Source organism: Lepidochelys kempii, chromosome 7, assembly GCF_965140265.1.
Source record: "Lepidochelys kempii isolate rLepKem1 chromosome 7, rLepKem1.hap2, whole genome shotgun sequence".
Classification (NCBI taxonomy): Eukaryota; Metazoa; Chordata; order Testudines; family Cheloniidae; genus Lepidochelys; species Lepidochelys kempii.
Window position 1 is genome coordinate 106974925 of NC_133262.1, and position 13600 is coordinate 106988524.

The 13600-nt window shown below is 39.4% G+C and overlaps 1 protein-coding gene across 11 annotated transcripts in view; it reads right to left on the reverse strand.

The window, feature by feature from the left end:
• PLEKHA1 (pleckstrin homology domain containing A1) overlaps nucleotides 1-13600 on the reverse strand; it is an 82485-nt gene that overhangs the window by 65816 nt on the left and 3069 nt on the right. The window lies entirely within an intron of this gene.

The following is a 13600-nucleotide window of genomic DNA, read 5'->3' on the forward strand; positions in this document are numbered from 1 at the left end:
CCCAGAGCTTGCCGCCTCCCCTTTCCCACATACCCCCTCCCACCCACAAACTCCCTCCCAGAGCCTGCACCCAGCACCCCCTCCTCCTGCTCCCCTGCCCCAGCCCAGAGCCTGCACCCAGCACCCAAACTTCACCCCAGACCTCCTCCCCCACCCAAACTCCCTCCCAGAGCCCAACCTCTCACCCTTTCTGCACCCAAACTCCCTCCCAGAGCCTGCACCCCAATCCCATACCCCAGATCTCCTCCCCCACCAAAACTCGCTCCCAGAGCCTTACGCAGGTGGGGACGGGGCTGGTTCTGGGCAGCATGAGTGACATTATTGGCCTGCTGACAGGATTTGAGGACTGACACTGGCCCTAAGGTAAACTGAGTTTGAGACCCCTGATGTACATTAAAAGTACTAAATACTCTCAAGTTTCAGAGTAGCAGCCGTGTTAGTCTGTAACCGCAAAAAGAGAAGGAGGACTCGTGGCACCTTAGAGACTAAAATTTATTTGAGCATAAGCTTTCGTGAGCTACAGAGCTGTAGCTCACGAAAGCTTATGCTCAAATAAATTTGTTAGTCTCTAAGGTGCCACGAGTACTCCTTTTCATTTTGTGAATAGTCTCCGAAATTTTCATGTACATACTTCACTTCAAGGACTAAGATGTTCTTACTATAAAAGATGTTTGCAGACATTAAAATCATAATCCGAAAGTGCCCTATCTTTAAAGCTATTACATGCACAACAATTTAACACAGAGAAAGCATAAGTTAAAAGGAAAACTTCACAATAGAAAAGGCTAGAAGCAGAGTTTACAATTTGTGAATTAATCATTCATCATCATCAGTGATATCCAATCTGTGGTCTTCAAAGCTCTTAATTATGGCCCTGGGGAACTACAGTACTATGTTCAAAATAACTGTACTGCATTATAAACTCAAAGTGTTTTACTTAACCTGCTCTGTGATTTTTAAACTCAGTTGTTTGAACCAGCTTCATCACTGCTGGCAGGAGCTAGGCAGTGCCATCTCCCAAGCTGCCTCACACCATTTCCCTGGCAGCCCCAGGAGCAGCTCTAGTTTGAAAGCCAAGAGTGCTCAGAGCAGCTGTTGTCCCTTACTTGCTGCAGCTGCTCAGCAGCTCCCCTGTTGGTCACCTGTTCCATTGCAGGGAAGGGGGAAAGTTTCTGGCTACTATATTGACGGATTACCTGCCAGCCTCTGGGAGGAGCTCAACTGGCACTTCATGAGCCATGGGGAGTGTCTAACAAAGGAGATAGCTCCCCTTCTCCCACTTTACTACCTGTGGCAACCCCTATTTTGCTGATGGTCAAGCAAATCAGACAGGAGCTCTTCAGCCTGGAGTTAAACATCCTCGAGATGGAAAGAAACTTGGAGAACACACACTGTTAAAATTCAGCCCATTTTGACAAATGAGGGAACTAGTAACATTAAAGAAATTTGTTCTACCGCCACCTCCCATTTCCTGAGTCTATGTCCCCTGAACAGTCAGTGAAAAGAGAATCTTTGCCCAATGCGAACAAAAACAGACAATGACTTTCTGAGAGAGGAATTTTATGAACACCTTGAAATACATGAGAAATCCAAGCTCAAAAACCCACAGCTGACCTCACTCACTAGCATCCCATCCCAATCCTTTTGTTTTTCTGCAAGATTATTGAAAAGGTGGCAGTGGCAGGCAGAAGCCACTCAGCTCCACTGCGCTGCCAGTGATGTGTGGAGCCCCTGCCAATACCAAGCAATACCAAGCATCCACTCTAGTTTGAAGCCAGGTCATAACCCAGAAATGGCACTAAGTGACCTTCTTGTGGGGTAAAGCCTATGCTGAAATTCTTAACTCTCCCCCCACTCCCTCCCATATACTGCTGACTTATATGTATGTCCTGGCAGAAGCTATCAGAACAAAGTTAAACTAAATATTCTCTTGCCTTTTCAATATGCTCTATAAAGTCATAAATAGCTGTTACTCTTCACCTGCATCATTGATTTTTTCAAATCCCATAGAACTCACTCTTGTGTTGCAACAACTACAGTTTCTTGCAAGATGAGACATGTTATAATACCAACACTACAGCAACCATACATTGTTTTACATATTTTCATTCAGTACAGATAGCACAGTCTCCTAGATCCCAGGGAATACCTGAAATTGAAGAACAGATAAACAGTTGGCTCAAACTGAAGCTAGGCGAGATGTAAGTGATATTAGCTGGTTAAAGGATGCATGCACTACCAAGAACTAGGAAGCACCACCATTGCACACTCAACTGAAGTCATCTGCCCTAATAATTAAGACTCTGCACAACCTTGAAACCACTCTGGACTCGTTACTGATTCTGGATACACTCTACTAGGAAGAAAATGCCATTCACTCTGCCTGGATGGCTGGACTGCTCATCTTAGAAAAGAGACGAGTAAGGAGGATATGACAGATCTATAAAATCATGAATTGTGTGGAGAAAGTGAATAGGGAAATGTTATTTACCCCATCACATAACACAAGAATCAGGAGACACCCAAGGAAATTAACAGACAGCAGGTTTAAAACTAACACTAGGAAGTACTTCTTCACCCAACACTAAGTCAACCTGTGGAACTCCTTGCCAGGGGATGTTGTGAAGGCCAAAAGTATAATTCAAAAAATTATATAAGTTTGTGGAGGATAGGTCCATCAATGTCTATTAGCCAAGATGGTCAGAGACATAACCCCTTCCTTCGGTTATCCCCAAACCTCTGACTGCCAGAAGCAATAAGGGATGGATCTCTCAATAATTGCCCTGTTCTACTCATTCTTGCTAAAGCAACTGGCACTGGCCACCATCGCAAGACAGGATACTGGGCTAGATGGACCATTGGTCTGACCTAGTATGGCCATTCTTATGACCTGGCCCTTGTATATCCATTCGTTACCTTCAGCTGGACTATGGTAATTCTATCCGGGCCTAAATAAGAACTTCTGGAAGAGGCTACAGTTGATACATGGATTAGTGGCCTCTCTCATAAGTGGGATGCTTCATGACCTAATTTGGCTCCTCCTCTACACTCAATCCATTTCAAGTTTCTAGAGCTCATCTACAAGTGGGGAAGGCTGAGGTTAGCTCAATAGCCTCTTGTTCTGGAGCCAGCCAAAGCAGTTATGAATATCTGGTTCACTTATGCTAATTTAGCCCTGGTACGTACAAACAAAAGAAATGTCCAAGGCTTTGGAACACCCTTCCACATTAAATCAGAAAAAGCCCTCCCATGATGTAAAACTTTTCACTGTCATAACATTCTTCAAACAGCTAAAACAAAAGACAACGTCTATTAAGACAAAAGCCAATAATTAAAACAAAGATAAAGACTTGATTGTGCCCCAGTACATAAACCCAAGTGCATGTTACAACCAATGCCCTACTGCTACAATAAGACACTCTAGAAATGTTTGTCAGTAGATACTTATGGATGCAGCACTCTCTATAGGAAACAAGTGGCAAACAGATACCACTCTCACCCATAAAAGGCTTAAAGTCTAACAGCACAAGTGAAACTAGGTACTACACATACAGACTAGAGTGTGACTTCAGTTCAAATGCTTCACAATAAGGAGGGTTTGGAAGTTTTGTGGAGGAGAGGCAAGAAGCTTTAAATATAATAGCAAAGAGGCTATTCTAGGCTTAAGAAGAGACCTGAGTCAACAGCAAGTGAAAAATAAACAGGGCACAAAGGGGGACACTTTGGTGGAGCATAAGAAAGGGTGGAAAAGAAGGTGATGATGTGGAATTATGGGAGCTTTCAAAGTAGAGAAAGCATTGGTTAGAGCAGAGAGCTTAGCAGCTGCATTATCAATCCATCTTGGCTGCAAAGATCATGTAAGTACAGACTAATGTCCTGGAAATCACTGTGCAGAAGAAGGAATGAAGTACTCTGAAGATATCTTGGAGCCCTGTAGTGGTTAAAGAAAGAGGAATGAGTTAGACTGGAAGACAAAATGCTGTAATATTGGCAGTGACAGAAAAGGTGGATGGAAGAGCACAGAGTTTTACGAGGAAAGATCAGGAGTTTACTTTTCATCATGTGAAGTTACTATATTTGGTTTAGTGATGTCATTCAAGATGAACTAGAGCAAGTGGAGAACTGGAGTTGGATAGATAAATATGAGAATCAATGAAAAGGTCATAAAAATCAGTGGCAGGGAATGAATGAGATCATTCTGGGAAGTACAAAAGAAGAAAGAGGAAAAGAATGGAGGGGAACAAGGAAAAGAAACAAAGCACAATTGAGAGATTTAAACCATGACTGAAATACCTTGATTAAAAAAAGCCTTCATTGATTTAAATCCAGTCAAGGCTTTGTAAAACTAATCTGAAAACTGGTGATATTGCAATTTTCAATTAAAATTCATAGTATATTAAAACATGAAAGCTTTTTTTCATAATACTATCGGTAGATCATCATAATTTTGTAAAACTGCTGTATGCAAAAATCAAAATATTGAAAATTAAGGCCCTGATCCTGCAAACACTTAAACAGATACATAACTTTCCTCACAGAAATAGTCCCATTGTATAAAGTTAAATAAGTGTTTGCAGCATCAGGGACTCAGTATATTTTTATTAAGAACCTGTCACGTAATGGCATAAAATCTGTGTCACTTCAAACAGTGAAACAATTTTGTTTTAACAATAAAAAGTTATTTAAACTTCCGGTAATTTACAACAACAATTTTTTAATACAGGCCAAAGTTTTCAAAAATTGGAGCCTGTAATTAGGCTCTTCAGCCTGCTTTTAGCATCTAAGGGTGGGATTTTTAAAGAGTGCTTAGAGCGTAAGTCCCATTGACTTCAAACTGCAAAACCTGATGGTTGAAGCATTTCAGCTTTTGACCTGTGGAAGTACAGTAGAGTGGATGGTGATATTGGCCACAAATAATAATATAATCTAGCTTTTAGACATCGCTTTTCACTAGTAGATCTCAAAGCTCTTTACAAAGGAGGCACAGAGCATAGGCTACTTGCTTTTCAATTTTGTGTTTGCATAGTCTCATAATAGGGGATATTAATGAGGCCTTTGGGCTTGTCTTTTCCAGCACAGATGAGCATTTTAAGAGTGAAGTTTCTTAGTAAAAAAAAAAAGACAAAAACAAAAAAAAACTACATAAAATCAGAAATTTTATTAACAATTAGGAAACTTTAAAACTTTGAAAATTTAAGACCATAAAATGGAAGTGAAGAACTAACAATATGTAAATAAGAAATTTGATTTAAATTTAAAAAAAAAAAATTAAGTGATAATAAAAATGTTAGTCATGATTTTTATCCACTCTAGAAAGTGGAGCTCCAAAAGGGTGCTGATGAAAATGTGGGCAGATAGGAGAACCATCAAAACAAAACCAAGAACTGTTGCTTGAAAACACAAGGAAAAGGAGAAAGTGACGACACTCAAGACAACTGAATTGCAGGAGAGAATTACTCTTGCCTTTTGTTGAAAGCAACCTGAGCAGAAAGAGGAGGGTGAAAAACAGACTGCAAGGTACTGAGAAGAGTTGGGAAAGTGAAAAATAAAGGCCTACTGGTCCGATACAACAGTACCTTTGATCCTATATAAAATATATACATTTTCAATTCATATACATTTGAGCTTTAATGCAATTTCTATATAGATAGGGTCTGAAAGCAAAACAATTTAACACATTCTAAAACTGGAGCTGAACAGTTTATAGTTTCTGGTAAATCTCATCTATCTAGTGAATTTATATATTTTTGTTATCAATAGAGCACCTTATGCTATTACAAGATACTTGAATACAGGAGCTTGGCACTGACAATATAGCAATCTAACACTCCTGTCTATACTGATCTTAGAATAGGTGTTTGATAAATTTATATACAGAGTCCTGTATACTTTACAAATGTGAAACAAAAAATAATGAAACAGAATAAAAAATAAGAAACAAAAAACTCAACCTGCAGTGGCAGTTCCTATCCCATGGGGCTGGGCCAAGCTACACACTCCAGGCTTTGCAACCTGGCACATGGGGTCGCAGCACAACTGACTAATTTGGCCTGGCCAACCTGCTGTCATCAACACTGAGGAATGGCTGGGTCAGATCTGAGTGGTGCTAGAACCCTGTGCACAAGATTGCAAAACTGGAAGTGGGGAACCTGGCCCAGCCCTGGGGGGACAAAAGCAGCCACTGTGGGGGAAGTGAAGGGCAGGCTCTCTCTTAATCTCCCCTCCCCGCCCAGGGTCTCCCAAACCCGGGACGAGGACCAGACATCCCAACCCTCAGGCCTCTCACCTCTCTGGGGGAAGAGGGTTAGTGGGGGAAGCTGGGGTTCCTGGGACTACTAGGGGCCTGGAGCTTGATGGAGAATATTTAAGGGGGTAGGAGAGAGGTTTCTGGGGTTAACATGAGTTTATGGGAGCTGAGGCTCAAAAGGAAAGGGGGGGAATACATAAGGGAGGATAGAGGTGCCTAGAGTGGGGTCCCTAGAAACACAGAGAGGGGGGACTGGAGAAGAAAGTAGCAGGGGTTGGGAAGATCCATGGTGCCCCATAGGATTTATCTCACTAAGTGGGGACAAAGAAATGGGGATTATCTGGGAGCTGCAGTACTAGATAAATTTCAAGGGGGAAACTGATCTGTCCACAGTGTCCAGGGTATTTTGGGATAGATGACTGTGGTAGGGGTTGGTGAGTGTCTCAAGACATGGAATGCTTAATGCATAATTCTAAAGAAAAAAATAATACGGTATTGATAAACTGGAATTTATTCAGTTTTTATTTGTATACAGACTTAGGTATTTTATTTATGTAAATAATAATGGATAAAACAAAAGAAATACTCAAAAACAAAATTATTAAAAAAAATAAAGAATTTAAGAAAGCCCTACTTATATATACTTGTAACCAAAGGGGAGTTCTAATACAGTGGGCTTCCTAGCATTAGAGCATGAACCAGAACCTCCATCTATTCCAACAGATTATAGGTCTCATCCTAGCTCTGACTAGCTTTTGAAGTCATGCTATTATCACCTCAGGTACTATAGTGATAAAGTTCATAGAAGTAATAATCAGGCCTGGCCTACCTCATGCTATTTGGATCACTCCATAGTTACATTGGCTCATACCAATCCATTTTTTGGCACATGCTGAAGATGAGGAATCCAAGCTCCCTTCAACCATGACCAAATTTTCATACCATTACTTCACTCCTGTTCTTTCACCTCCCTTAAATTCACAAGTCAGTTTCCTTCTCTGAGCCACCCATAATAAGAGAAACATTTGACATATAGTGGAAAACAAAAATCCCCAAAAAATAATTAACTCCTATAGTCTGAAAGCATTGACATAAGTACAGAGTTCGTTACACAGTATGAAAATAATATTGACTGCATAACTGACTTAACTGTGTATAAGCTGAATTAGCTTGAAAAGTCTTAAAGAGCAGTTAAGGTAACTTTTTTTAGACCCTGCCAAAATGAGAATTCACGTACCAAGAAATGAGAGCACTGCTGAAGCAATAGTTCAAACATCCATGAAACAGTTCTTTTGAAATTCTTGATGCTAGTACATAAAGCAGTGCACAAAGGAATACGGTTGACTTATGCTGGGTAAGAAAAACAGTCTGCCAAATCAACTGTTGTAATAAAGTTCAGTTTATTATATATCCTCCTCCAAGAGTTAAATATAATTGACAGTATTCTTTAAAGTGTAATATTTTAAGACTGCTCATTTTTTAAAACAGACTTGATGACTAGTAACTGTGTTAGTACAAAAAGAAAAGGAGTACTAGTGGCACCTTAGAGACTAACCAATTTATTTGAGCATAAGCTTTTGTGAGCTATAGCTCACTTCATCGGATTCATTCAGTGGAAAATACAGTGAGGAGATTTATATACACACAGAAGATGAAAAAATGGGTGTTATCATACACACTAAAGCTTATGCTCAAATAAATTGGTTAGTCTCTAAAGTGCCACAAGTACTCCTTTTCTTTTTGCGAATACAGACTAACAGGGCTGCTACTCTGAAACCTGTAAGGAGAGTGATCACTTAAGATGACAGGTTTCAGAGTAACAGCCATGTTAGTCTGTATTCGCAAAAAGAAAAGGAGTACTTGTGGCATCTTAGAGACTAACCAATTTATTTGAGCATGAGCTTTTGTGAGCTACAGCTCACTTCATCAGATGCATGCCGTGGAAACTGCAGCAGACTTTATATATACACACAGAGAACATGAAAAAATACCTCCTCCCACCCCATTGTCCAGCTGGTAATAGCTTATCTAAAGTGATCATCAGGTGGGCCATTTCCAGCACAAATCCAGGTTTTCTGAGAGATCATTCCTGGCATCTGATTTGTGTCCATTTATTCTTTTACGTAGAGACTGTCCAGTCTGACCAATGTACATGGCAGAGGGGCATTGCTGGCACATGATGGCATATACCACATTGGTAGATGTGCAGGTGAACGAGCCTCTGATAGTGTGGCTGATGTGATTAGGCCTATGATGGTGTCCCCTGAATAGATATATGGACACACAGTTGGCAACGGGCTTTGTTGCAAGGATACGTTCCTGGGTTAGTGGTTCCGTTGTGTTACTTGTCTGAGACAGTTAACGTATTTTACTATCATGTTTTCTTGGAGATAGAAATTTAGACTGCATTGGTCCGAAACACCACACCAGAAAAAGCATGTGCTTCAAAATAACCACATTTAACATGTGAATGTATAGCATATTTCAGCTCAGTCAAGAGTTTACACCTGAGGCAGAGTCTTAACAATTGAAGCTCATGTTTGTAAAGTTTGATAACTCTATTCTCTGCAAGCGTATACTATACACATTTAGTTTATAGTATTAGTAATATTATCTTACATTTATATAGCTCACTTCATCCAGAAAGATCCCAAAGTACTTTATGTACTGTATAGAATTATTTCACCCACCTCTAAAACACACTGGCCTTTACATGTATTTTTGTCTTGGGGGAGAACACTGATTCCCTTCCTACAGTCTTTCAAATATAGGGGATTCAACAGATCACATTTTATTTCAAAGTTTTTTGGCTATCAATCCAACAGAGCTAGTAAAAAAGTTGCTAGCTAAAATCTGAGCTTTAATACCCTAAATGTAAAGTGCAGCCCAAATGCAAAAAAGGATACATTTATCATCACCACCACCTTACTCAGACTGCTGCTTATGTATTGAGATCTGAATGTTAGTAATGACAGTTTTTAGTGTTTTCCTCTTTTTTGAAAAGACCTATAAAACTGCAGAGCAAACAGAGAGAGCGCTATAGTCTATTCCTTCTATGCATCAGATTTGTTTACTAAGCTCTAATCACTTGCACCTGTGCAACCACATTAAGGTCACTCAGGGTTGCACAGGTGTCAACTCAAGGCACAATTCAAAGAAAATGAATGTGCATAGCACCACTGAGGTCAAAATTCAAGATACAAAAACTAGGCAACCACAAGACCAAGTCTTCAGGACTGAACAGAAGTAAAAATTATGCTTTTCTAATGAACTGAGCATATTTGATAGTACAAATACACACAACGGAACTGCACATCATTTTTTTAAAAATAGAATTGCTGTTCTACCCAGCAAAATATTTTAAACAAGTTTGCCTTTATTTTCTTCCCTCCTACTGTAGATTTTCAGTCCATGCCCCCTTGTTTGCCCTTTCCCACTTTGCTGTCCTATCAGCCTTAGTGGTACCATTTCCCTAGCATGGTGTGTCCCCAAAGCCCCAGTTTTTGTGACCTCATGGATTCCTCCGGCCCCTGCCCTCTTCCTCTGCTTCTTGCAATCTAAGGTACTTATCTGATCTTATAATCTTTAATGTATTTATCCTCAACACCCCTTTGAGGTACTACTATCCCCCTTTTACAGATGGGGAACTGAGGCACAGAGACTAAGTATCTTGCCTAAAGTCACACAGAAAGTCTGCAGCAGAGCATGGAACTGAGGCAGTCTCCGAAGTCCAAGGCTTACTCCGAAACCACTGAACCAACCTGCTTCATGTAATACCTAAAACTATTCAGATTTTTTCTAGGCAAAGACAGGCTTAGGTTCCAACCTGGAAACTGTTTAAATTGTTGAAGGCCATAAATGTGCACAAGGCCTACACCTCCCTATCCAGACAACTTCAGGTCAAAGCTAAATGGCTCATGTAATTCTTTCAGTCATAAAACTTAATGCAATTCCGCCAACATTAGAGAAACACCTACACATTCTAGATGCTTCTGCAAGTCCTTTAAAGGGAAAAGTACTCTTCAGTGTTAAGATAATGAACCAAGTTTCCTTCCCTCATAGTAACAAAATCCTGGTGCTCTACCTAGCACTAACAGGAAAGTCTTTTTGGCAAAATAGAATATCAATTCATACGTAAACGTTTACACAAATAATTAGGTTTCATCATACATCAAGAGTTCCTTAAACCTATATGCAAGTTATTTTAAATAGTTCTTCAAAGCCATAATTTCAGAGATCCCCTAAAGAGTATGAAAATTTATTAGAAATAGAGCCTTGCTCATACCTCTTGTATGTATTCATTTCAATGTCTGTACACAAATCCGATTTTCACTTGAAAAACTGAATTTGAATAGTAAAGTTCTGACCTCTCCAATTTACATATGAAATAAAATGAAAACACATTAAAGCAAAGCAAAAATTAAGATTAAAAATTAACTGTAATATGAGTATTTTAAAACCCTGCTTGTCTGACTATAGACGCTAGGATTCTGATACTTAATTGTTATAGGTCTAATCTAAGCTCATTCACTTTTGAAAAAGATCGCTACCCATCCGTTTCCAGAGCTGTTTAATTATACTTCAGTTATAAAAAAAACTCAAAGCATGAATTATTTTCAGACTGCCAGCATAATTTGGACCTTAGTGACGATATTTTAACTATTTGCTCCATTTTGCACAATAGTAGTTATATTCTAATCAGCAAATATCTGAGCTACCATATTTTTTGGCATCAAGGATCGTGAATTAATTATACTGTGTGTTCTCATAGACCTATAAGACAAATGAGAACAAGGATTTGTAGGGCTCCAAACTGCACTGTAAAGGTATTTTTATATTATGCTAATTATTCAAACAGTTTTACAGAAAAGACACTGTCTTTCATCACAAGCTACTGTTAAAGTCAAACGCTGACAAACTATTATTTTGACAGATTGTTGGAATCAAAGAAAGTGCACACTTCCCCAGGCTGAAAAGTTTCCTTGCTGTAAGATTTATTGACTTTCCTTCCACAAAGCTCCTGGCTTGCTGAAGAAACTGTTTGCTGTTATGTGCACCATCAGTTCTGCAAAACTGGGCCCCAAAAATATGAAGTAACAATTTAGAGACAGTCATGGAGTTTTCAGAAACACACTACATTTTGAATGTTTGACGTGCTTGGCACTACTATAACCAGCATTTTATTCTCTATTAAAAGCAGAGACTTTTTATGCATATAGGCAGTGCCCTAAACTTTTCCTATACTACCAGAAAGCTACAAAAATTGTTCTGTTGGCTTATTATATATTTATCCTGTGGTATAGTCACCCTTTGTTTATTATTCTGGAGATTAAACCTCCTTTCCTTTTGTAATCCAGTCAGAGCTACTAAGAAAAGTCACAGAATGCACTTGAATATCCTCTCCTGCCCCACCCCCGCTTTTCCCTTTTACAATTAATAATTAAGCCAGGGAATAAAAAGACAGCCCTTTTTTCATACGTGTGGCTCAATTTTCCCCATGGCCTAATGAGGACATCAGTAGTTTATTTTTACTACAAAATTAATAGAACACCACCTATAATTTCGCAATTAGCCTTTACTATTGGAAGTAGCAGTTTTTCACCATCTCAAACATTTAATCCTGTGCAGTATCACCATATATATTATAATCAACTGCTACATACCTGCATGCCACTAAGTCTTTCATTTACATAGCACTGTCTATTCTAAAATATCCCAAGATTCTTCACAAATTTAGACTGATAAAAGATTTCCTTGGAGATACCTAGAGGTGGATGAAGTTAGCAACCAAACTGTAATAGCACAGAGGAACATACCAGCTTAAACAAAGAATACATTTTTCTAGTAAAACTACCAGAGTGACTTTAGGTAAATAGAGGTATTACCTTGGGTAAAAATTCTACACTTGCACAATAATGTTAAATGATCTTTAAAGCCCTTCATTTCTGGTTTAATTCTAGAAGTTTATCAGCTTTTATTCAAAAAAATTAAAAACAATAGAAAATTGGTAAAAACAGAAAAAGGACAGCAGATGCGAGGAGGTACTCATTATGAGACAGCTGAGGAAGCCTTCTGCTCCCTACAGCAGTCAGGCCACCTCAGCTGCCAAGACCCAGCTCCCTGCCCATCTTGCTCCCACTGTACCAGGGAAGCGAATGGGACTGCGCTGAAGGGCCAAAGTCAGGTACGGAGCAGAAGACTGCACCTTTTGAGTACTGGCCATTTTGCAGGACAGTGCCTCCTCCTTACTCCGCCAGCCCTTCAGCCCTGTCCGCTTTCCCTGTGGAAAATTTCTGGGTCCCAAAAAAGTCAAAATTCACGTTTAAAAAACAAAACAAAAAATAGAAAAACCCAAAGACTGGCTTTTTCAAAAATCTGGGAAATTTTCATTTAAAAAAAAATAAAAAAAGGTAAAAACTAATAATGAAGGGTCTTAGAGATCATTAACAGCAGCAAAAGCAACACAAGGACCATAAACTGTTTTAAGTTTTAGCCCAAGCAGCCTCCAACAATATAGTTCCCCCCAACACCATGCTGAGGAATTAGTTCAGTACTGATTCAAAGGGAATAGCGACAACTATTGAATCATTTTCTGCAGCATATAAGTGTTTCTGAGGCTACATCTACACTACAGCCAAGATCGACACTCTGAGATCGAGTCACCGGCGGCCGATTTAGCAGGTCTATTGAAGACCCCCCCCAAATCAACAGCCCATCGCTCTCGAGTCAACCCCTATACTCTACCCCCAATGAGAAGAGTAAGGTAAGTCGACAGGAGAAACTCTCCCGTCGACCCCCCATGGTGTAGACCCCACAGTAACTCGACCTAAGGTACGTTGACTCCAGCTACGTTATTCATGTAGCTGGAATTGCGTAGCGTAGATCGACTTACCACAGTAGCCTGAGAAATCTCCCATCCAATTATTGACACAGCTAGTTGCTGCTAACACAAACACTATCAAGTTTTTTAAAACCACACCTGTCCAACCTTTATTTATCCTACTATTGTTATATTGAAGATAAATTTTTCTTAGTCTTTTCCAATTCAATATAGTTTTTCTTTTCTGCTTGTTTACTTAGTGTAAATGACAGTATATAAGGTACTGTCAAGTTCACAGTCTCCCCTGTACTGCCAGTTATGCCTCTGTGTGAATCTCTCTCTCTCATCAATAAGAAAAAGAAACATTTCAAAAATGGGATTTTGGTTTCAAAGCCATAACAGTTGGCAGGGACTAACAGGGACAGGTGAATTACCTGCCACTACTTTTAACTCACTTTTTGGAAGTTAATGACAGACTTAAAACGCACAGCATAACTGAAAGGAAGAATTCTAATCTAACTCTTAACAACAGG